We start from the raw sequence: 26,052 nt of genomic DNA, 5'->3' as shown, positions 1-26,052 counted from the left end.
GTGTACTTACAAAGTCAGGCACAGAATACAAATGTCAAAGATTTTAGTGTAAAGCTCAGAATACAATGCTACAGCACAATTCTTACGGCAAAGTTTAGTCCAAGTGACTGTTCCTCTGTATGGCTTTTTTCAGAAGATAACAAAAATAAAACACAAATGGGAAGTTGTAGGAGTACTGCTGCTCAAATGTATTATTCTGACTCACTTTTTAAATACATGCCAGTGCTTTTCTTATCATGGCTTTGTCAAGACTCTGACATATGATTTGTTTCTGTGCTGATAATAATTTAACTATCACATAGTGCTGATTCTTGTTGGTGGTAATAGTAGTACTTCTCTTGACTTTTGTCCATAACAATCTGCTTATCTTTTTATTTGAGGGCTACAAAATATTCTGTCATCATAGTCAACCTGGAGGACCAAGGCATAGATTCTTTGAAGTCCACTCTAATTAAGAGCTAATTAAGAGCTAATTAAGAGCTAATTCCACATCGGGATGCCAGGTAGGACTGGAGAGTTGCTCTGCAGAGGAATCCCTCTGTTTTTAATTTGATTTTAAAAAGGACCAAAGAACTCAAGATTTCTTGTAAGCAACACAAGCAAGTAACCAATACCATTAAGCAGTTGCAAAGAAAATGAAGCAGGGAGATTATATTTTTGGCCTTTAGTAAACTCCAACTACAGTTTCAGGCTCTGGTTCTGGCTGTGAAGGAGGCACCCATAATAGCAGTAGGGATGGATGCCTATCTCCTGCCTAGCCCTGCAGGCTCTACTAGTGAGAAGTACTGGCTTTGCCTCGTCTCTCCGCCTGCAAAAGGAAGCCTCTTAAAACCCCTTAACTTGGATTGAAGTTTCATTAGCTCCACCCCTTTGCCAGTTCCCATTAGGGAAGCTGCCAACTGCTGCCTTGTAACTCTTAAATAGGTCAGCAGGGCAACATTCCAAAGTGGGAGCAGCTGCTGTCTCTAGAGCAGCAGTAAGTAGGGCTCCCACACTAGCCTTTCTTGCTCAGCTCAGAATCTATTTTTCTCCATTCACAGTTACTTCTCAGGCTGAGCCAAAATGTGCACACACACCCTCCAGCTTTGCCACCCTCTTTCCATAATGTTGGGACTGCACTTTGCTCAGTTGTGGGAGGGTTATACCAGTAAGGAACTTATCTTTGGTGGCTAGCGATAGTAGGTTCTGCCAATTTTAGTTCCCCCGATTTTTTTATTTCAATTTTAATTCAGTTTTCCACATTTTGCAGCAATTTGTGATTTTTAAAAATCCTCATAAAATTCACCAGCATTTTAGTGTAAATTTCTCACAATAAATGCATTTCATATGCACTTTTGACGGATGTAAACATTTTTTTGCAAGTAATTCCCCCAGATACAATGCATTATTGTATATTGTTTTCACTAATATAAATATGTTTTTGTAAACACTGGTTTGAGAATTATATTGCAAAATTTGGATAATTGCAAATTTTGAATGCTATATAGCTTCTGCTTTGCATATCATTTTGGAAAGTGGGGATTTGGTAAATTTGGCTTCAGATAAGACCTGAATTGAATTTCTTCCCCATCCCTACTGGCGGCATGGCATAACACTGAATCTAGCAACTTCCAGTCACCATTCCATTACTCCAACATCCCCTAACCTGGGAGCAGGATGAACCGTCCTCACCGATGAGCTTCAGGATGATGCTACATCAACACATAGCATTGTTATTTTCATGAAGCTAGCCAGAGTAAGGGCAGTTCTTCCTGCTCTCACTCTGGAGCAAGGGTGAGGAACCTCAGGCCAGGGGCCAAACATAACCCTTTATGCATCTCTATCTGCCTTTCAGGATTCCCCAGGCTACACCTCCTCAGCTCTGCATTCCTCTCCCCAAGCCACACCCCTCACTAGCCTCTTCTTTGCACACTCCTTGGGTGCTTTTGCCTGGCTAGAATGTGTCCCTGAACCCTGATAATACTTCTTGCTTGCTTGCTTGGGTGAAGGGCAGGGAGGGATGTGAGTGCAGAAACGAGCCTATCTATAAAGATCAAGTATAAAATCTCTACTCCAACTGCTTTGGCTTTTGGCCCCCTCTTCCACTGCCATGTAGCCCTCAAGATGAAAAGGTTCCTCACTTCTGATCTAGGGATTCTTTGAGTGGGGGGAGCAAGTGAGAACTGCCAGAAACCAAAAGACCTAACACAAGTATGGGGTGTTGAACTAGGGCCACATTTTATTCAATATAGGTTTCAGTAGAGGGTAAACACTGTATGTGAGCAGCAATACCTGAACTCAATAAGGGCAAGCCACCCTGCTCAGGGCACTTGCATCCATTTTTCATTACCCTTTACTTGAGTCATCTTCTCCCCACCATCAGGGCTACACAACTCATGGCGGACGAGATGGGGCACCCCAAATATGTTCCATATCCAGCCCCACAGGTTGCATAGCCAAGAGGGGCTGGCCTCCAGATCTGCCCCTCAGCTCCAAAGGTGTCTAATGGTGCCCACCTGCTCATCTGACAACTCTTCCATCACTCACAACCACCTGCCAAATGTGACCAAATTCGCCACACTCGCCGCCCTGCACTCATAAGGTGCAGTACAGAGCAGGCAAAAAAAGAAAGAAAGAAAACCCTGCCCACAGAAACCAATGTGTGGAGAAGCAAATAATCCCTACTGAGTCCTGCAGTGATATGTATCAAGACCTTTTCTGCAACCCAGATGGGGGCCAGAAAAGAAGGGGAGGTGGGGAGTAGCCTTCCAAGCCATGCCCCAGCACTGAGAGTAGCATGCATCACAGCCCATGTCAAGGACCCTGCCCCCTCTCCCCCACATAACTCCAACTTGGAGTAGGGGAGCAGTTACAAATGTTTTTAATGAAGCAAAAGAAGCTACTTGGGGAAGGATTAAGTGAGAAATCAAAATGCATGTGTGCAATGTATTTGTACCTAGAGAGGTTTCTGGATTGCAACCTAGAAAGTGAAATCTAATGAAAGCAAGTTTCATTTAAAAATAGGCTATGCAGATGCAATGCTCAGTTTTTAATTCTGTGTTGTTGTGGAGTGCGGAATTGAATGTTACCCTGCTGTAACATGTGTTCCTTTTAAGTTACCGGTCCCTACACTCTGTTAGGTCAAAAATCATTGACTTCACGGGCACCCATGCCAGCAAGTATAATATCAGCAACCTTTTCAGCAACAAATGGCTAGAGCTGAAATTCAGAAGCTTTGCCTGAACTGGATATTCATCTGTGAGTGACAACTAAGGAGAAGTATTCACCATATTTGGCAATAGAGTGTAACTCAAAAGAAAGCTGTAGCGTATAAAGATTGTAGTCTCTCTTTATGCTCCATGTCTCTGTACCAACAAACGTATTACAATTGCTGGCATCTAGAGAGTAATAATTCCTTAAGCCACATAAACTGACTTTTCCTGCAGAGTGAAATGGCAAAAATAAAGTCTTGGTTTGTGTTTCATCACACTGATTAGTCATGCATTTTCATTGCACACTTCTTTCTAACAGCGGGGAGTTAGTTTTGACTCTTGTCCAACCAGAATTAATAGACCATTTAAAAATGTTAGAAGAAAATTAAAATAGGAAAGACAGAAGCTGTGTGCGATTAAATTCTTAATTTTGTTTTTAGTAATAATTTTTATTTCTCCAAATTGTTGACTTTCTATTAAGTAGGTGACTCAATACAAGTTTATAAAATTATGCATGGAATGGAGAAAAGAGGTAGAGAAAGGTTCCCCCCTCCTCTTGTGACACTAGAACATGGACATTCAATGAAGTTAAATATTGAAAGAATCAGGATTGATAAAGGAATGTACATTTTCATGTGTCACCTAGTTAAACTACGGAACATGCTCTCACAAGAGGCACTAATAGCTACTAACCTGGATGGCTGTCGAAGAAGATTAGACAAATTAATGGAGGATAAGACTCCCAGTGACCACTAGACATGATAGCTATGCTCTTCCTCCACCGCTGGAGGCAGTAGGTTTTCAAATACTGTTGCTGGAAACCGCAGGAAGGGAGAATGCCCTTGTGTTCTGGTCCTCCTTGCAGGCTTCCTATAGGCATCTGGTTGGCCACTATGAGAATAAGAACTGGACTAGATGGGCTATTGGCCCAGATCCTCCAAGTGCCCCTATTTTCTAGGGACATCCCTGATTTAGAGAAGTTGTCCCGGTTTCTGATTTGATCTTGGAATATCTCACTTTTCCTTAGTATGTCCCTATTTTCATTGGAGAAATATTGGAGGATATGGAGTTACCCAACCCCTAAGCCGTTTGAAGGCAATCCTTTATAGGGAAGTTTTCTTTTTTAAAAAGTTTGATTTTTTTATGTTTTTATATATGTTGGAAGCTGCCCAAAGTGGCTGGGGCAACCCAGTAAGATGTATGGGATATAAATAGTAAAATCATTATGAAATGGGACGTCCATCGGAGAAATGTTGGAGGGTATATGGCCTAATCTTGGAGGCTGTTTTTAGGTTTTTATTTAAGGATTTTAACTTGTTGGAAATGGTCAGTGAACGTGGATTTAGGAGCTGCTTTTATTGCCCGTGTTGCGGCTGTTTTTTAAAATTGTGGTTTTGTTGTTAGCTCTGCTGCAGAAATGTGGTATATACATTTTTTAAAAAATAAATGGCAGTCCAAATCTGCCCAAGGCTTTCCTCAAGCCACCTCAGAACTGCTTCAGACATTTGGAATCTCTTCTTCCCAACACTTCATGTTACCATTTTCCTCCAAAATATCCACCTACATCCGTTTATTCCTGAGGCATAGTTTCTTTTTAAAAAAACCAGAAACCTCTTCACCATTGAAGTTCGAAGGGAAAGAATTAAGCTCAGTTTTGGCAGTTTTCCTTCTAAATTTTCCTTTGAAGAGCAATCTGTTTTTTTCCAGTGGAGATCATCTCACAGTCACGGAAAATATTTTTAGGCAGAGGCTTGAATCACAGCATAGTTACAAGGTAGTAATTAATATCACTAACCATACTTAAGTTATCTTTGAAAGTTATTTAGATTTACAGCAGGAAGCAGCAGCATCCACTTCAGTTTATTCAATGTCCTTCTTCAGTCTATTGCTTGGGTGGAATGGGGAGCAAATCCATTTGTTCTTGCCGCTTGTGGAGTTCCTAGTACATCGCTGTAAGGTACAGTTTCATCATATCAGCAGACATCAATAGGATGCAGACCTGACACCACAATTAGAAAGAGAGATCATTAAATGCAATTAAATTATATATTCTGTCAGCATGGTAAGACAGTAATTATAATGCCTTTGAAGGAGATCAAGAAACAAATGCTTACTGCACAGTGGTGGCTGATGTTGGTGTCTTTTTTGTATTGATTTGGGGGTGGAGGGAAGTAGCTTTTCTGGTCCTGTTTCTTTTTTTGTTCTTTTGAAGTTGTAACTAACCATTTTGTGTTGTGCCACATCATCATGGTAGCCATTTAGTGACTGGTAGCCATACCACTTTTTCAAAATCCCAAATATGCCCGCTGAACCCAAAATGTTGGTGACCCATGTTTAATAAGGATAATGGGGAATATACTGTGGTTTTGGTGAAGGCATTGGGTATGCATCTGGTAACAAGCAGCCTGCCTGCTGGTTGATCGGTAAGGTGGATTGATCCTGAGTAGACTCAACAGGGCTGCCAGTCAGAAGGTTTCTATAGCCCATGGTTCCTGAGTGAAATTCCGGGCAAAGTAAAACTTTCTTGGACTTGTGTATCAGGGTACCTGATGTCTAATGATACACTCCAATGCCTTATCCTCCAAAAGTTGTGACATTTGCTATGAAGTAGGTGAAAGCCTGCAGACCGGCCAATTTGTCAGCAGGAAAAAAAAATCCTCCTTGGCCCTGAATGCAGTAACCAAGTATTCTATAGCAAGGTCCACCAGCCTGCCCTTCAGTCAGGACCACATAGGAACAGGGTGGGTGGGTGGGAAAGCCAGTGGCAATCCAGGAGAGAGGGACCCCTGGGTGCAGCTTGCTCTTATGAGGGCTGTAACCAGTTCCCCCCCACCTCCTCTGATTGGCTCATTCAAATGGGTTTTTGGTGCCAACCCATCTGACCAAAGGGGGAGGCTCTGTATCCCTCCAATGACCTGAGTAGTCAGGATCTGGAAGGATATAATAATGCTTTTGGTTGGCATGCATACTTGTGGTATGATAAGGTTAAGATCAATAAGGCCTTTAAGAACCATATTGTCAGAAAAGCAGTGTTTAATGTCTGGACAAAATATAAAGACTTATTGGAAAATAAAACTCCAAGGTGGCTCTCACCTTTGGAAGCTAAGGCCCGAAAAAGACCCAATATGGAAGCCTATTGGCCAAAATATTGGGAACTGTTAGAAAAAGACGGAGATAATTGGAAATTGCAGAGTATGGAGAAAATGAAGGATAAAGTGCGAGACTGGTTACATTACGCTCAAGATTAAAGAAACTTTTAAAAGTGATAAAAAGCTAGGGTTCCAGGTGGAGAAATCGAAATTGGAAACAGAATTGTTAGAACCTAAGACTAAGATACTTTCAAGAATGTATAACTTGCTGTTGAAATGGAATACACAAGACGAAATGGTTAAGTCGGCTATGATAAAATGGGCACAGGATATTGGGCATAACATTATGTTTGAAGACTGGGAAAGGTTGTGGACCACTGGGTTGAACTTTACTGCATGCAATGCTTTGAAAGAAAATGTAATGAAAATGATATACAGATGGTACATGACCCCAGTTAAACTTGCCAAAATATACCATTTGTCTGATAATAAATGTTGGAAATGTAAAGAAAATGAAGGAACATTCTTTCACCTCTGGTGGACCTGCCCTAAAGTGAAGGTCTTCTGGGAAATGATATACAATGAGTTGAAAAAGGTATTTAAATATACCTTCACTAAGAAACCAGAGGCCTTTCTTCTGGGCATTGTCGACCAGAAGGTGTTAAAGAAGGATAGAACATTTTTTATGTATGCAACAACAGCAGCAAGGATACTACTCACTAAGAACTGGAAAACTCAAGATCTACCCACACTGGAAGAATGGCAGATGCAACTGATGGACTATATGCAACTGGCGGAGATGACTGGCAGAATCTGAGACCTGGGAGAAGAAAGGATCGAAGAAGATTGGAAGAAATTTAAGATTTATCTACAGAAACATTGCGATTTAGTGGAATACTAAGAAGGATGCTTGGTTATAAATAATTGGCCATCACTAAATTGGATTAGAATTTGATGATAAGAGAGATTAAGAGAAATAAAATTTGTAGGAGAATTATTTTATTGTATTTAAATAAGTGGATATAAAATTAAAAATAAGATGATAATTTGCTTGACAAAAATTTATTAATGATGTAAGTGGGAGCGGGGGATGTGAGGAAGTCTAAAGATGTTATGAAATTTTGTAAAAACAAAGTAACGCTGTTTATTATTTTTGTATTTCTTTTATTAAAAACTCCAATAAATATTTATAAAAAAAAAACAATGACCTGAGTAGTCAGAAAATGGCCGTGCACAGAACCACCGCCACACCAGACCACAAACTCCACTCACTAGAGTTCAGAGAAGTCTTTTAATTCAGACAACTCTTTTAATTACAGATTGTATAGGTTTGGAATGATTAGTGCAGCATTCACCTAAGTTTTACTCAGAGCAAACGCATTAAAATTAATGGACCTAACTTATACATGTTCATTAATTTAATTGGGTCTACTCTGATTAAAGAGTCGTGATTTCCATTGTTCCACTGCTTTTAATCAGTTGGATTTATTTTTTCTTGTTTGAAGTTCAGCTTTATATTCTACCCATAGAGTTCAGAGAGCTTGTGACTACTACAGCCAACTGTGATTTAGAACTTCTTTTCTTTTGCAGAAATAAGTTTTAAAATAGCTTGCTTACTTTTAAAAAAGAAATCAGCTCCATAAGAGCCTTTCTTCCTAACAAAGTCAGTCCTGTCAGAATTTCTGTTTGTATCCCTCTTCTTCTTCTTCTTAGTGCACCAGAGAAAACATTTAAAGAGTGGGCGCTAAACACTTCTCAGGCATTCCCAGCTAGCACAGATACACGATTTTAATGTTTGGATATAAGAACATTGCTATGTTTGTTGTCTGGGTTCATCCAGGGGGCTGTTTAAGCTTTACATATACATTGTTTTAGCAAGAGCTTTCTTTTTACTCAAAAGTATATGATTTGTAATATGATGGCTTCTTGCATCTCTCTCACGTCACTTTTAAAAATCTTTTGGATAAAACATTTTTAGAATCTGAAGGTATCAAGCAGTCCCTTGTTAAGACAACTAAACACTGAAAAAATCTTCAGAGTCCTAAAATATAGTAAATATTGTCAAAGTAGCTTGACATAGACATATTCTATTCATTATTGGCTCTGAATTTGCTCTTCTGCCTCTTCCAAGTTTCTGACATAGAAGGTGTTGGTTGACTCTATTGTGTCTTTATGGAAAAATGAGTTACGGCAGGGAAATTGTGCTGTTAGTTTTTCTTCCTCTTACTTGATGTCATTAGAATAAGTGAAAACCAAATCTATTTTGAAAAAGAGAATAAAAAGATGGATGTACAAGAGCTACATGTGTTATGTAATGGACCGTTCAGTCTGTAGTCATTGGGCCTGGCTTCATCTGCATTATTAACTGTATGACATACTTTTAAACAAGCACTATTTTATCCACATTTGAGCTGACTTTGAAGATGGTTTGGAAACTGCAGGTGGTATAGAATTAGGTTGGCGGCTAGATTGTTGACTAGGCTTTGATGGTTGGAACATGCAACAATAATTCTGGCCCACAGTCAGCTTATAGGTTGAAGTGTTGAATGGGAAGCTGAATCTCAATGCCCCCAACCTGTGTCCAGCATGCTAACCATTGCAGTAAATTTCACTGTTGGAGAAATTGGGATCAATCCCTCCAAAAGTGCGCTCTGGTGGTATAAATGGTGACAAGGATTTGAATCAAAACAAGGCCACTGAAAACAACAGGGCAGTATAAGAACTGTTGGTCAAACTCTTCTTGGTTATCTAAATTCATGTTTGTATATGTGACACCACCACTTGGTTCTGCTTGAGGGCTGGCACATTTGCTTAAGCCTTGTTCCATAACTGAGAGCTTGGCATTCAGAGACACAATCTCCTAACCACTTTTATACAAGGGTGTGCTCCCCCAACACCTCATACAGCCCAAACAAATGATGGAATCTTAATTAGTTAATTAATTTCTATTTATTTATTTATTTATTTATTTATTTCTCTCTTTTCCATATATTTTGTCTTCTCTCTCCTACTGTCTCTCCTAAAGCAGGGGTAGAGGATTTTTTCCTGGATTTCACCCCACCCATTTTATTTTTTTAAATTCACGTATCTCCTGTTGCAAAACAAAGCTGCTTATCATAACATGCTTGATATGCTGTGTGCAATTAGAAAGTAGGTGCATTTAATCATGTAGAGGGGTGACCTTTTCCTTAACGATAGCCTTGTTTCATCTCTCAAGTCTAATACGAGGAAAATTAGAGGTGTAATATAAAGAAATGTGGACATTTTCAACACAAGAGAGAAGCTGGTGGTGATTTCATTTTGTCAAAATCCATCAGTAAGTCTCCTGTGGAAGCTTATTGTCCCTTAAATTCAGAGATAACTTTGTGTCTGCCCCCACATTGCAGCAATTCTAACAGCAGTATATTGCTTTGCCAGAGACATGAGAATGAGGCAGCCAGCTAATATGCAGGGCACATCTGTTTGATTAAAATCGTACTTCATTGAAAAGGTTGGGGCTACTGAAAATCTGCACCGGCAACATTGTCTAGTATAGAGGGAAATGATTACACTTCTTGTCGTTTTCTTTTAAACATAAAACAGGAAATGGAAGGTGACAGCCAGTTGATATTCCTTCTGCTGCCTCTCATTAACTAAGTGCTTTGTTTCTGTCAATTTCGTTCCATGGTTTAGATAGCAGAATGTTTTCTCTGCTTTTAACCTTAGAAGTACAACAGGACTAAACGGCATTTCAGTCTATTACAAAAGTTATGCACCAGCTGTGTACATTCTTGCCCCAATTTCTTAACTATACAAGGTTAAGCATTATTGAGAGCAGCCTTTCCCAACCTGGTGCCCTCCAGGTGTTTTGGGTTACTGCTGTCATCAGCCTCAGCCAGCATGGCCAATGGTCAAGGGGGAGTTGTAGTCCAAAACATACTGGGGAGCATTAAGGTTGAGAGACGCTGATTTAGAGGAAACACAATGACCTGACCAAAGATATTAAAGTATTTCTGTATAACTTTATTACCTCATTTTCTTCTAATGTGTTGAAACATTTTATTGGGTCCATATCAAAACATTGTGAGTTGGTTCTCCTTTCTGATGAAGACATTGCCTAGTAATTTGGGGGTCATCTCTGTTAAACTCCTACCTGATGCGAAATATAGCTCATTGAAATCAAAGACTTTACTTGTAAATAAGGTTAGGGATGCTACTGTGATTGCTAACATCCTCATCATTAAAAGAGCAATAATATAAAAATCTAGTGTGGTGAGAAGGTGTGGTGAATCTACATTTAATTTGCATTTTTACTGTTTTAAAGCATTCTTGTTTTATCACAGAACTTAATCAAGCTAATAAGATGTTGAGGACTAGAAAGTAGCCAATGTAATTTCAATTTTCACAAAGGGGTCCAGTAGGGATGCTGGAAATTCCATGCTTGTTATCTTCACGTATGTGCCAGGAAAACTAGTGGAAAGCATTGTTAAAGGTAAATTAAGTAAGCATATAGAAATACAAGCCTTGCTGAAGCATGAGAGTCTCATGAACTATTAGAGTTCTTTGAGAATATCAACATAGATATGGATAGAGTTAATTCGGTTCACATAGTTAGTGTATTTGGACTTTCAAAAAGCTTTCAACAAGGAACCTAATCCAAGACTCCTGAGGACCAGTCATGGAATGAGAGGAGATCTCCTCTTATGAATGAGGAATCCATTAAATAGCAGAAAGAAGAGTTTGGAAGAGTTTGGATTTGATATCCCGCTTTATCACTACCTGAAGGAGTCTCAAAGCGGCCAACATTCTCCTTTCCCTTCCTCCCCCACAACAAACACTCTGTGAGGGGAATGGGGCTGAGAGACTTCAAAGAAGTTTGACTAGCTCAAGGTCACCCAGCGGCTGCATGTGGAGGAGCGGAGACACGAAACCGGTTCCCCAGATTACGAGTCTATCGCTCTTAACCACTACACCACACTGGCTCTCTAAAGCAGACAGTAAGAATAAATGGACAGTTCTCCAAATGGAGAGATGTAGGGAGTCCCACAAGGAATGAGACTGGGATCTGTGCTTTTTAACTTGCTGCTCAGATTCAGTTCTATATTTCAGCAGCAATTTATATAAATGTTGAGAATGATATTTAAATTATTTCGTGACTGTCGTGAGATCTAAAGGGACTTGGGAAATGGCCAATTCTGTTCTGATCTTCTCAGCCCAAGTGTGGATTACATGCATTAATAGTTTCCTTTTTGCTTTTGTTTCAGCCTTCATGCAAATACAAGACCAGTTTTCCAAAAGGGAGGGCTAGTACTTGATGCAGCAGATGGTGTTACCATCTAGACTACGTAAGTAATATTTTACATGTACATAATACCCCTTTCTGGAAAAGGTGGCTCTAGACACCCTTATCATGAACCCATAGAGGCAGGTGAGATATAATGGGAGCAGGAGTAACTATGGTAAAGTAACAACTTCATTTTCTTGAAATTATCCCCCTCCCCCAAGCACAACCAGCAGCTTAGCGGCTGAGGTGACAGAATCTTAATGAACATTTCACCTGCTGAACGTTTCAGCTGCTCAAAAGTTTTGAAAACACAGACCTTGAGACAGGAGGCTGCAAAATGTGTTCAGAATTGTATTTAATGTCATGTGCATTTGTCTTGTACATTCTGTCCAGAGAACAATGAGTCTAGAATACAACTATGGTCAGTGGTACCAAAAGCCACTGAAATATTTGGGGAAATTGATAGGGCTTGAGACTGCACAATGCTAAGCTACAGAGCTTTCCAGCCAAAATACTATGAAATTCCATAATTTTTGTGTGGCTAATATTTATATGCATGTGCCCCCATGTGGTGAAACTTTTGCTTTCATGAACTGGAAATATCTAGTGTCTTACATCCATACTTGCACACATTTTATTATGTAAAAAATTAAGCATGCCAGTCCCACTCTTCTATTGAATGCAGAGGTTGTGTACTTCATTTTTATATATTAAAAAGTGGAAGTAGTTATGAAAGTAGCCTAAAGTGGACAGTTGTCTAGCTACTGCGTCTGACAGAATTAAGGGCAATCCGAAGATACAGATGTCAAAAGAGTGAAAATGTTACGACTAAGCTGCACTGATATTCTCCCACGCTGATTGATTGTAGGGTCTTCTTTCCTGCCACTCATGCCCTGACCATATGGGACAAGAATAATAACAGAGAGAACAATTAAGGATCTAAGAGCAGCCATGCAACTATTTATTTTTAATGTGTCCTTAAATTGCTTTTAAAGAGAGTATGTGAGCACGGGCAAAATCTTGCCAGAGCAATGCTACCAAGTATGTTTTGAGATTTTATTAATGGCAAATAATGTAACAAAAGTGTTAGAGCAAAACCTGATATGCAGCACATTTTGTCAGTGTGTAAACTAAACCTTGTTCTATCAAGACCAGTGCTAAGCTGCTCAAATGAATCCTGGAATGAGGCTTTACCCCGTTTCCACATACTGGAACTAGGACACAGAAGCTTGCACAGTGAAGCACAGCTGGCATCCCTAAATTACAGTTTTGGCATGTTAGCTGCAGTGCAATGTCTTTCTACTACACCACTGGGATTATTTTTCAATTCTAGTTTTAGAAGCAGAGCCATTGTCATTGTTCTGAGCCCATACATGTTACTTGCATGTGTATGTGGCTTTTCTTAAGCCATCTGCCCTTTCCTCCCCCCATCCACATTCAAATGGTAAATGTTTTGCAGTGCAGCAACAGGATGCTTCCTTTAGCCTAGTCAGCTGGTACATAGGCTCCACTCGCAAGACAGTTCCTTCGTTCTTCTTGCCAGCTTTGTTCTCCAGGCCCTGAATCCAACTGCCCCAATTTCTAACCACTTTCTGTGGCTTCAGGCTCTGGGTGTCTGTTGCTTTATGGGTGGGGGCAGAATAGGGAATACTGAAAGAAAGTAAAGGCATCTGTATGAAGAGCCACTGCAGTTTTTTCTTGGGAAGAATGGAACAAAGTACTTATTTTTCTTCAGAACTCCTTCAGTGGGAGATTCCCTGCCCATGCATTCTAGGAACTTCATGATTAACACTGCATGGAGAGCAGGTGAAATGTGCTTGCCCGCTATCACATGCCCTGTTGACCCCAACCCATGCTTCCCACACATTCCCCCTTAGGAAAGTTCAGCACGCCCAAGATCTAAAGCTGGTGAAATCTCTTGCATCCAGTTTTTAGCTGTTTGGATATGTCATGTTATCAATGAATTTTCACCTAGTAGGGACAGAGTTATGAGAAGTAAATGGAAGTAATATAAAAGACTGTGCTCTTCCTGATTTATTAAAGAGCTTTATGTTTAATTTATAGAAATGCTGCTGAATGTCATCTTTAATTTTTATAGGGTAAAAAGTAGAACATAAAAAGTACAGTGTACTGTAGCTGTTATACAAGAACACCTTTGTGCATTAACAAAAAATTCAAGGACTGTAGGAAATGGGATTCTAAACCTATTTATTTGGAAACTAATGCTACTGATTTTAATGGCATATTTTTCAAGTAATAACTGATGGTTCTATTATGGCATCCATCTACGACAGGGGTAGCCAATTCTGTGCGCTTTGCATGTTGTTGGCCTCCAACTCCCATTGACCCTGGTAAGTTGCCAAATGACTGAAAGGTATCATTTTAACCACTATTTAGCAGTTTTGAGAGTGACTTGTTTTGGAAGCCCATAATATTTGCACACTGTTTATCACATGAGCAAACTGGTTGAAGAGTGTCCATACTAGTGCTAGAAACTGCTAGAAATGTGTAGCCCTTATTGAGCTCAGCATCGGAACCTCAAATAATTTTCTTAAAACGTTGAAAATACTTCTGCTTACGTTTAAAACTTTGTATTAGTAAAGTTTAGGTAAAGAAAACATCCGGTAGTAATCTTGAAGTAAATATGTTTAAAAAATCAAACTACTAGTATGAAAATTAATATTTACTGTATGCATATTGTTGACTTAATACTATGTACAACTATTTTTTAAAAAGGGACGCGGGTGGCGCTGTGGGTAAAACCTCAGCGCCTAGGGCTTGCCGATCGCATGGTCGGCGGTTCGAATCCCCGCGGCGGGGTGAGCTCCAGTCTTTCGGTCCCGGCTCCTGCCCACCTAGCAGTTCGAAAGCACCCTTAAGTGCAAGTAGATAAATAGGTACCACTTGATAGCGGGAAGGTAAACAGTGTTTCCGTGTGCTGCCCTGGTGCAGGCTCGCCAGGGCAGCTTTGTCATGCTGGCTACGTGACCCGGAAGTGTCTCCGGACAGCGCTGGCCCCCGGCCTCTTAAGTGAGATGGGCACACAACCCTAGAGTCAGACATGACTGGCCCGTACGGGCAGGGGTACCTTTACCTTTACTTATTTTTTTAAAAAATACTGTTATTACCTTACAACATTTGTGTGCTGTGTAAAAAAAAGTTTTAATAACAAAACATAAAACCATAACAGCCCTGAAGTTAAAGTACAGCTTTTAACAAAATACAGTATGTTTCATTTCTTGCTCATGGTTCATCATGTATGGTGCACCAATTTGCCAGCGCATCAGCTCTCATTGCATTGGATAACAGATAAGTAGAATTGTTTTGACATTCCAGGCTCCTTACACACTCTCTGAAGTGCCTGAAATTTTAAGAGTCATCCTCGAGTACCATGTGCTATTTTGTAAATCTTTCAAAGCATAGATTGATACAAATGAAGTTTATATAAATAGAAATATCTGGCTTTTGCACATAACACAGCTAGAAGTCATTTTTTTCTTGGAAGTATGTGAACAGTTTATATCAACTTATTTAAGAATACTTTTCATACATTTTTATTTGAAAAAGTTTTGCCTAAAGGGACAGCAGCTATAATTTAAATTTAGTCTAAATGCGGAACAGTGAAGATTGAAGGATTTCTTCATTAAAAATATTATTCTAAAATGCAGTATGTTTATATCCAGCTCATTAACTTAACCTAGTATATTTGTATTACAGGATTCTTCAAAATTCTACATGATTAAAATATTGTAGTGTTCAATTTCTCCTTCTCCTCCAAAAGATGTCCAGACAGAATGGAAATCTGTATTAATATATTTTATTATATTTTAACATTTATTGCTAATCTTAATATTAAACTAACGTGTATACACACACACACACACACACACCTCTTCTGGATTTAGAAATTTTAATAGGTTATAGTTGTATATAAAATAAGTCCAGTGTCAATACAAAATTATCCAATGTAGAATGTTTATGATACTGCTGTTAAGAAGTCACTTTAATTTGTAGATTCATTTCATGTGTAATACAAAAAGTAATGTCTCTGAAATTCATATTTGTTAGTTGAAGTATTAGTTTTGTTAGCCTGCAACATGTCAGCATCGCCCTTGAGCCAGTGTACCAACTGGACTCATGCACTACAGCCCCGACTGGGCTAGGCGAGCTGGGTAGCACTGCCAGAGACCTCCTTTCTCACAGGAACTGGTCACAGTGCTGCGGACTCACAGCTTGGAGCTGAGAGCACCGGATTCACTGTCTCGATAATGCAGTCGTTGCGCAGCAGCGTTTTGCAGAGTCTTGCAGAGTATAAACCACTCGGAGAGCAGCTCTGTAAAGTATCTTCTTTTATTCTATAACTACAGCTATAATACAAACTATATACAGAGCTAAATATTCTGAGCATACATCAATGCTACTCTGAGTGCCTGCAGCTGCTCTTAGCAGCAATCTTATCTCTAAACACTATCTCTTGCACTCACTCTCCGACACACTGGCTGACTCTCTCTCTCACACACACAGAGACTCACTCACTTGACTAATTAAGTAGAGAGCAGTACATTGCTCCTCCTCTCTGTAGAGTCAGCAGAGACCTCAGGAGATGATCAGGAGATTCTTGGGTATGGGAGGGGTGAAATCTCCTCATCCTCCCCCATTTCATCCGACCATTCAAGAATCTTTAACATAACTGCAATTTGCACACACACTCCAAAAGTTGTTCTCTGCTTACAACCTTGGTTACATACTTGCAGGTATCTCTCTTCCCCCTTATCTAAGACACTTTATCACATCATTAAACAGTTACTTCAACCTTTCTGTGTCTATTAGGAAAGAGTTAAAACATAAACCTCAACCTGTAGTTTACACAAAATACACATTGTGAATACACAAATGAATAAGCAGCTTCTGGAAAATCTTCACACACATTTCTTCCTCTCAAATACAAATTGACATTTCTAATTAGGCAGATTTGAACAAACCACTTTAAACACATGCTTGCTCCTTCAATTCTGATCCTTTTAACATATTACACATGAACCACTCTCCGACACACTGGCTGACTCTCTCTCACACACACAGAGACTCACTCACTTGACTAATTAAGTAGAGAGCAGTACATTGCTCCTCCTCTCTGTAGAGTCAGCAGAGACCTCAGGAGATGATCAGGAGATTCTTGGGTATGGGAGGGGTGAAATCTCCTCACAACACACACCTTAAAATTTATTTGAAAAGTGAACAACCTCTGAAGTCGCTCACACCCCCATGTCATTCCTTTCTCTGTTGTTCTGATTGTGGTAGAAAGAAAGACAAGAGGGAGGTCTCCCACTTCCTCTAGGATGGTTGTCAGACAGGTTCCCAGGAAATGGGTTTACTTCAGCCTAGAAGCTAACACCAGAACAGCAATTCAGATAAGGGGTGGAGGGAGGGTGTTTGAACAAAAGAAGAAAACGAGGAGCGGGGATTTGGAGGATGACACAACAGAGTTGCATCAATGGAACCTTCTTTTCTGCCTCACTGTTTCACATTATTTAGCAGAGGGGAAGGATGGCAGGTAGAGAGTTTCCATCAGTGTTCAGATACCGCAGTGGAAGAGGGGACTCGAGCGTTACCCTGTCAGTGGCCATGGTGTGTTACTTCAGAAGTTGACCTGGTCACTAATATTAAAATAAAGAGGGAAATGGATTTTTTTGGGAATTTCTGCTTTAAAAGGAAGTGCCAAGGGCCAGCGGCGGAGCATATGCGCTACCCAGGGCGGGGATGCTCCTAAGGGGAGGAGGGAAGTGGAAGGTGCCCTCCCAGGCGCGGGATAGCCACTCGGGTGCACGGAGCGGCTCATGCCCTGCAGCGGGGGGCGGAGCCAGCTGCCGATGGACGACATTTGTCGCACCACCCACCTGTAACTCCCAAGCCTCCCCCAGCTGTCCAAATGAAGGGGGAAGGTGGGAATGCCGCCAGCAAAGCAACACAGCTCCCCCCTTCCTCCGACGGCTTGGGGTATGCTTGGAAGTCACGGGCGGGCGGCGTGCCAAATGTCACCCCTCAACAAAGATACTCGGGGCAGATCGCCCCCACCGCACCCCCTTCCTCCGCCCCTGGCAAGGGCAACCTTTCAACTTTAATAATGGCCGTGTAGTGCTTTCTCTTCCAATCTCTCTCTCTCTCTCTCTCTCTCTCTCTCTCTCTCTCTCTCTCTCTCTCTCACACACACACACACACACACACACACACACACACACACAGAGAGAGAGAGAGCTTTCTGCAATTCCTTGCTTGTTTCAACTTGTGATATTTTTTTCTGTATAGTATTTGTTTCCAAATCACTTGGTGGATCTAATATTTCCAGTAGCTTATATTCCAGCAATAAACACATTTTTCTATCCCATAAGTACGGAAAGTGTTTAGTCAATCTTATTTCTGTATTTTGAAACCATAATTAGTTTTACCCTAGAGGTCCTCTGAGAGAACGAAACTATGGTTTTTAAAGCTCTTCTTGTTAATAGTGAGGAAATTATTTTCATGGAACACACTCAATGCTTCTGACCTGTGTTTTGACCCTCATCAGATGCAGCATTTTAATACAGACAGCAACGGATTTTTTATTTTTTATTTTTTTAGAACTGACACCAAAGGAAGAAAATAAATGATTCAAGCCGTGACATGTAAAAGTCACATTTTTCCCTGTTTGTTTCATTTATCTTGTTTCTCCATCACATTATTAGCAAAACCACCAATATACTTGGGGCTATTTTTTCTAAAAGATAGGGGAAATAAGGAAAGGAGTAATACAAGCTATAGCGTTCCTATTGCTTCATTGGATGCAGATATAGGGTAGAATAATACTGTTATGCTATACCACACAAACTTTCCACAAAAGATTAGAAAGCAAAAGTTAACATAATTTGGAAAAAACTACTCCAGCTGATCGACTTTTTGCATGTTGTCAGATGTTGATAGTAGAATTATGGGTGTTAACTGGTCATTTGAATTCGTGGGTATTTTTAAAGGAACATATTGAAGTGTTTCTGTGTCTTTAGATGATGGAAAGCACAGCGATGGGTATCTAAGTCATGGCCATTTCTTCTATGAAATTGGGGGTGTGGATTACTGTGGGTTTATTTTGCAGAATGGCAATAAAATAGCAGATCCCTGCTAAAAAACCCTCCTACATGGATGAAAGGATTGCAGCCAATCCTCAGACTATGATCCTTTCTAGGAGGCTTTAGAAAGATGGCCTGTCTTGGCAACCTCCTAACTTGTAAAAGTCACTTACCAGCACATTGTTAAAGACTAATCTTGCATTCAGTTAAATGGTGCCTGTCTATGAGAGTACAGAATCACAAGAGATAGTAACAAATGTTCCATAGGCCACTCTGTTTTGCGTGGCTATACCAGGTTTGAGAAGGATAAGGCGATCAGTTGCTGCTAGTCACAATGGCTATATACTCCCTCAACTCTCAGAGCCAGTATGCTTCTGAATAACAGTTGCTGGGGATCACAGGTGCAAAGCAGACCCTCCAAGTGTCCCTGTTTTCCAGGGACATCCCTGATTTAAAGAAGCCATCCTTGTTTCTGATTTGATCCCCGGAATCTCCTGCTTTTCCCTAGGATGTCCCTATTTTCATTGGAGAAATGTTGGCGGGTATGGAGTTATCCGAACCCTGAGCCATCTGAAGACAATCCTGTATAGGGAAGTTTTTTTAATGTTCTATTATATTTTTATATATGTTGGAAGCCGCCCAGGTGCTGGGGCAACCCCAATAAGATGTGTGGGGTATAAATAGTAAAATTATCATTATGGAATGGGACGCCCCTATTTTCATTGGAGAAATGTTGGAGGGTATGGGAGAGGGTGCTGCTTTGCTTGAATTCTGCTTTCAGTCAACTGGTTTGTCACTGTGAGAACAGGATGTTGGTCCAGATGCTTCTTTATTCTGATCCAGCAGTGCTCTTATTGGGTTCTGAATACTTGTTTAAATCTTTCAGTTGTGTCTTGGTTTGAAGAATGGGAACACATGTTGTATTTTGGGGATTCTCATGAAGCAGCAGGTCATATTTTCTGTTCTTGTGGTAGATAAGAATAGCAGTCAGCTGTCATATAGCTGTCATAATGAAAAAGAACTTATTATATGACTTGGACAGTGGGCCAGATTAATGGTAATGTTGAAGTAATTGGTCCTGGTTGAATTTCTTTAGGACTCCTTCCTGTGGATCCATATAACAATGGTGTCATACACTGTACATAAAAAAGGAACTTGGGGATAGCGATGAGGAAGTATTGCTTGGAACCATTCATAAATATGTTCGCATCCTATGAAAGCGTGCAAAATGTTACTAATCTGAACGCATCTTTTCCAACTGAGCAAACCAGGTACCTGTATGTAACTTGCAGCAAAGTTACAGGGAACCAGGCAGAGGGCCTTCTTGGTAGTGGCGCCCGCCCTTTGGAACGCCCTCCCACCAGATGTCGAAGAGAACAACAACTACCAGACTTTTAGAAGACATCTGAAGGCAGCCCTGTTTAGTGAAGCTTTTAATGTTTGATGGACTACTGTAGTTCAATATTTTGTTGGAAGCCCCAGATGGGTGGGGTATAAATAAATAAATAAATAACAATAACAATAATAATAATAAAAGCTGAAAATTGTAAAGTTTACAGGTGAGTCTTGTGCCTGAAACAATTTGTCATAAAAAAAGTGGGGGGCTGGGTTAGAAACCCTTTCAGTCCATCTGTTTTTCATCATAAATGAACAGTGCAGAACAAACTATTCTTTGACTATGCCATAATCTAGTCAATGTCAGCAAGATCAAATGAAGGTTACAGTAGGATTGCTATACGTTTGGAAGTTCCATTTAGCATTTGAAGTATTCAGCTCAACCCTTATCTTACATTGCTGTTGTTGTTATGTTATGTTGTTGTTATGCTGTGTTGTGTTGTGATGTGATGTGATGTGATGTGATGTTTTATGTTATGTTATGTTATGTTTTGTGTTATGTATGTCTTCTTACATTGCAAATTCTTTTGGGGTGCCTCATGGGAAATGATTCATGTGAAATTGTTGTTGTTGTTAAAGTCAAGAGGCATCAGTATGTCATAAGGAGTCAACAAGACTTACCAAACTACGAATGTAATCAAAAGCCCTAATATAGCCCCCAAATAAAATCTAATAAAATACATATGTATTGGACATGACCTCAAGTTGTTAGAAATTTCACTTTTTGACTATATATGAGAATCTGCAATACTAAGCCACAGTGACTTTAGTTTACCTCATCATGATGAAAACATGCAATGGTATTCTCAGCCACTAAGTCTGTGCTTCCACAAAGTCTGGTACCAAAGACTTGCCGATTTACTTCTTAAAGCTATGAATTCTTATTTTTAAACCTCTAGTTATTGCTTTAAAGAATTTTTCATCTACTGACCATACTCTTACAAATGCATTTTCCAGGAGCTGAAGGATTGCTAGCAAGGTATTTCCTGAAGAATGCAAACTATTCCTGATGTGTTACTAGTTTATTTCTAATCAGTCCTTAAAACACTCGAGACAAAAATGATGGTACAGCTTTCAGTTTCAACATCATCAAACATGTGTATACAACTTCCAGCTTTTTGTTGAATTAAACTGGAGTGTGTTGAATTAAACTAGAATGTTAAATCTTCGGATTATTTATCAAATGTTTACAATTTTCATAGCATAGTCCTTTGTTGGTTAACAAGCGACTCATTTAGAATAACTAGTCTCCTGCAGCCAAAGATCTGGCTGGCTACTTCTTCACAATATTTGGAATTCATCCTACTCCAGCTCCTCACTGCCTCTTAGAACTCCTTAATCTGATCTCCCACAATTTCCATTATGTGTCTTTTGTTTGCGCTCCTCTAGTTGCATTTAGGGTGGGTAGGTAAGTAGAGTAGTGCATAGCCAGGACCTGGAAGCATGTTGGGTAGTGAGCACTTCACTAATCACCTGCTATTATTGGTCAACTTGGGAGGTTGCTGCATGGTTTTGTGCAACCAAGGCCTGGTAGGTGCCACCTTCTGAATGCTGGCTCCTGCCAAGTAGCACATCATGTATTCCCTTTATGGGAAGATGGCTATTTGCTGTGTTATTTTTATAGGAAAAGAGGTGCTGGAACTCACCATGAATGCCTCCATTGTTCTGTTATAATGGCAAGGGCGCCCACCTGAGAGGTGCCAGAACTGAGTTCCAGTGCGTTCCAGCTGAAGAAAGCCCTGGCTGTTTGCCTCCTATCATGCCAGCTTGGGTGATAGAGTTTATCTAGGGTGGAACTTATCTAATGCTGAATCTTGAGAATTACTTACTGATAAGGAAGTAAGAAAACCTGGCGGTGGTGGGTGGCTGCTTTTGGCACACGTTCATTGACTGTGTGTTCTCACCTAATCTTTCTTGACTGCAGTGATGCAACATCAGCTTACCTGTTTTCCTTTGAAAAGGTCAGTGGCGTAGCGTGGGGAGTGCAGGGGGGGCCGGCCGCACTGGGCACAACATCTGGGGGTTAGGGTTAGGGGGCGCAAATGCACGGGTTAGGGGGCGCAAATCCATGGGTTAGGGGGTGCAAATTACTTGCCTTGCCCCGGGTGCTGACAACCCACGCTACGCCACTGGAAAAGGTGAACAGGGTAGGCACAGATGTGCACATGTGTGTCATTGCAGAATGAACGATGCACCCTCTGGAGTGAGTACGCCAACCTGTTGATGGATCTGAGTCTGTGGCAAGTGGTAGTGATTTGAAGGCAACACTACATTTACTCAGCCTGATCCCAGGAAGTGAGCACCACCGTTGCCTGGTTGCAGAAAGGTTAAACAGAGAACATTTTGTGGGATAAATAAGATCCCTTCTAGTTTCAACGTCTAAAGCCCTGCATGTCTTGAGAACTCAATACCTAATGCTCCTTTCTGTATGTATCTATCTCCATTCCATTCCCTCAAGCTCAAATCCAGAAGGTGGCCACAAGAGAAAGTCCCCCCCCCCGAAGGACCCTAACTGTGGAATGTTCTCTCTAGGGAAGCTTACCTGCCACACCACCCTTTTGACACCAGACTTAAGTTTTTTTCTGTTTTTTTTCAGGCCTTTTAAAATCTTGATTTTAGTAACTAGGATATGGTTGGTGGCTTTATGTGCCTGTCTTAGAAGGTCATTTCACTTCTTGTGCTCTTTATAATATTTTATTGTTCTGGTCTTTTGTATGATTTTGTACACTTGTTGAATTTTTAAAAAAGATTATTGTGGATTTTCATTTGTATCATCATCTTGCTGTTACGTTTTATTTTTCCGCCTTGATGCCTGGAGAATTTATTTTATGAGGAGTCTCAGAAGCACAGAAATAATAATTAATTTTCTCCCTCTTCAAATGGATTGATTCCTATAAATCACATTTTCACAAGTCTGCATTCCATCTGTCCATTTTCTTGATAGAATGAAAAGCAATAAACTGCAACAATCTGCAAGCTTCTTCAAATAAAGGTCTGGGTGACATCCTGAAATTAAAGCTCAGTGAAACTTTTTATTGCGGTGGAGCTTCAGTTGGTTTAAGCCTACATGCAGAGCAAAATCCAGGAAGAACAATTTCTTCTGAAATTGGCATTATGTTATTTGTTGTACTTTTATTTATTATGCAGTTTTAATTATGTATTTTTGGGGGATTGTAGTTTATTGATATTTTGCCAGCTGACCTGGGAAAGTACTTGTGAAAAGTGGTGTATTTATATTTAAATACATATTTCCCATGATGATGATGATATATTGTCAGCACACATGGTGCTTTACTGTTAAACATAAGCAAAAAAGATGCTGCTCAGAGGAAGGGTAGTGTGGGTGGAAGCAGAAGCCAGAAAATAGTGGAGATGTGAAAATGCAGTTGCACTTTGATTTCAGTTATGTGAAGTCTCAGTTCTGCTCTGAATGTGATATCGGGCTTATTGCCAAATGTGATGGGGCAAATCCAGCTATTTAAAATGTGACAGCTACTAGGAGCATGCAGCCAAAAGTTGGACTAATTGGTACAAATCAGTATGCATAATCCAACCTCATTCTCATCCTGCTCCCTCCCTTTCTAGGGTAGTCTGTTCACAGTGCTACAATGTTAGTAAAAACCACAACATTGGGAACAATGGGACAGTGACTATTAGGGTTGAGCAAAGAAATGTAACTACAATGACTTGTATACTATGGATGGTGTTGGGTAGAAGTGGCTGGACATGTGGAACTGAATAAGGAGCAAGTCATGGGGAAGACTCCTGCAGGGGCCAGCTCACATGGCAGATAAGGCATTGGGCTGGATCCTTAGTTGAGCAGGTGCCTTGTTAAAGGGGTCCAGGAGTGGTGACTCTGTCCAGGAGCTCACACAGGGGCCGATGGGCCAAACCCCCTTGCAGAAATGGTGGCCGTGGTATCCGGTCCATGTCAGTGGTGACTCCCCAGCACAGGGTCAACCCCACTGGGTTCCGATCAGCCAGCATTCAGGCGGCTTGATACATGCCCAATGCCTTGGCCAAACCTTCTTGCACCTGCAATCAATAAATTATACCCAATGCGAATCTCTTGTGTTCATTTCTATGGTCTACCACACACTAGGCTGCAGGCATCATCACACACCCCTGACAGCAACTGGAACCAGAGTGCAGACTGTGCATTGCAGGCAAGCAGGATTTGGTTAGAGAAGGGAAACGAGGAAATCCGGGGTTGTGATATCAGGAGCCAAAGGCCATAGGTTTACCTTGAAGAATTGCATAGAAGGTTCATCTAGCATTTTGCCCTTTGACACTCTACTCCTTCTTCCTGTTTCATAATAAAGTAACTCTTCCATGGAGAGTGTCTTGTGGGTGTTCTCCTTATTAGTCTCAGTGCCAAGGTGTCATCTATCCTTTATCTCTTTCATAATAGTTAGACAGAGATCTTTGTACTTTCTTACTTTGTTTCTTTTTCCACTTAGGAGCAGGGAAGCGTCTCTGATCATTTCTGTTTCCTCTTGGTGCCAAATGGACTTCTGTTAGAAGAAAATTAGTAATACTTGCCTAATGTAGTTGATAAGAAAATCAGGGATTGATATTTGGCAGCTGAGTTTTAATTGCCTTTATAAGTATATCCCAGAAGTGTTTTTCTGAGTTCAACACTGAACATTTAATTTCTAGAACTGTCACAGAAAAAGGCCTTCTTGATGGACTGACTGAGCGGCTAAGGCAACATTCTTATGGGCTTTTTTCTCATCTGGAACTCTCCGGAACTCAGTTCTGGCATCTCTCAGATGGGCGCCATTGCTATTATAAGAGAAAAGGGGAAGTGTTCATGGTGAGTTCCAGCACCTCTTTTTCTAGAAAAATAGCCCTGCTTTTGGGCATACTTTTGGGGAATCACTTTATATGTATCCGTTTCTCACTAGGTGCCAATAGTTAAATTACATTTGAATGAGCTATAGTGATTCAAATTTTGTTGCAATGGTAGTTTTTCTTTTTATAAAGAGCATAGCTTGGTACTATGTGTCAAACTTCAATGCTGATCTTTTACTCCCATAACTCCAGAAGGGCTCAATATTGTTATTGCACCTGCTTTTCATCCCCTGTAAGTCTATTTCACAGCCCATTTGTGAAGCCTTAAGGTGAAATGGTGACTGTCTCCCACTAAATTCCTGGCAAATCAGAGTCTGACTCTCTGAGATCAGAGACTAAGCAATCTTATTATATCTGCCAGGATTTTCGGGATGTTCTTTTTGGAAGAAAGTTCAGAAGCTGGAGAAAGGTAAAAACAAAATCCATATATTGATATATGAAGCTTGATCTTGATGGGATTGGCATCTTGCCTATCATTATTTTTGTTATGTGCTTGAGAGATTCACATAAGTCTTAAAGGAGTTATTCTATGTGTGTGTCACAATTTGACCAATTATTGTAACACAAGAGATCTTTTTAAACTCCAGAAAGTAGAGGGCGGACAAGCTTGGCATAAAATGCAATGTTCTCATACTTTCCCATGAAAGTTAATTTGATTCACTTATTACAAGATTTAAATTATGTAAATATTTCACTAATAAATGAAGAAAGTGAAGCAATAACTTCAGAATTCAAATTATGTTTCGGAGAGAGAACTCTCTGAGGTTACTTCATATCTATCTTCGATAGGGTTATTGTGTGACATCTATCAGCAAAGCTGTTAAATCCTCAGATATTGATTGAATTATCTGTCCTTTTGGAAAGTTTTCATAGAGGCCCAACCTTTCTTATTTGTGCCACAGACTTTGTTTTCTAACGCTGAATGCTAGAATCTTGTTTTACTTCTTGGATATCTTATATAAGAATGTAAACACATCCCTGAGAGTAAGCCTTTCAGCCAAAACTCCCCCACATCTTCAAAGCTCAAAATGCCAATAGATGCCTCCTCCATTCTCAAGAGACATTCTCTGAACTGCCTTCTCCATTAACCATTCTGATAAATCTTTAAATCTGGGTGTGCACTTGTGTGATACTTAATAATGCATTTTTGGAATGGATTA

General features: G+C 40.3%; 1 protein-coding gene across 4 annotated transcripts in view; it reads left to right on the top strand.

Annotated features, from left to right (window-relative positions):
- Positions 1-26,052, top strand: part of CHRM3 (cholinergic receptor muscarinic 3) — a 224,552-nt gene that overhangs the window by 105,460 nt on the left and 93,040 nt on the right. For 2 of the 4 annotated variants that reach the window (XM_081905820.1, XM_081905821.1), the window contains exon 3: positions 11,524-11,604. The gene's annotated coding sequence lies outside the window, so the exon portion shown is untranslated. Of the gene's footprint in view, positions 1-470; positions 504-11,523; positions 11,605-25,253; positions 25,302-26,052 lie in introns of those variants that run through there. The other 2 variants (XM_081905822.1, XM_081905823.1) reach the window with 2 other exon arrangements.

The sequence above is a fragment of the Podarcis melisellensis genome (genome assembly GCF_964234715.1).
Source record: "Podarcis melisellensis genome assembly, chromosome: 3".
NCBI lineage: Eukaryota > Metazoa > Chordata > Lepidosauria > Squamata > Lacertidae > Podarcis > Podarcis melisellensis.
This window is presented reverse-complemented; position numbering and strand designations above follow the sequence as displayed.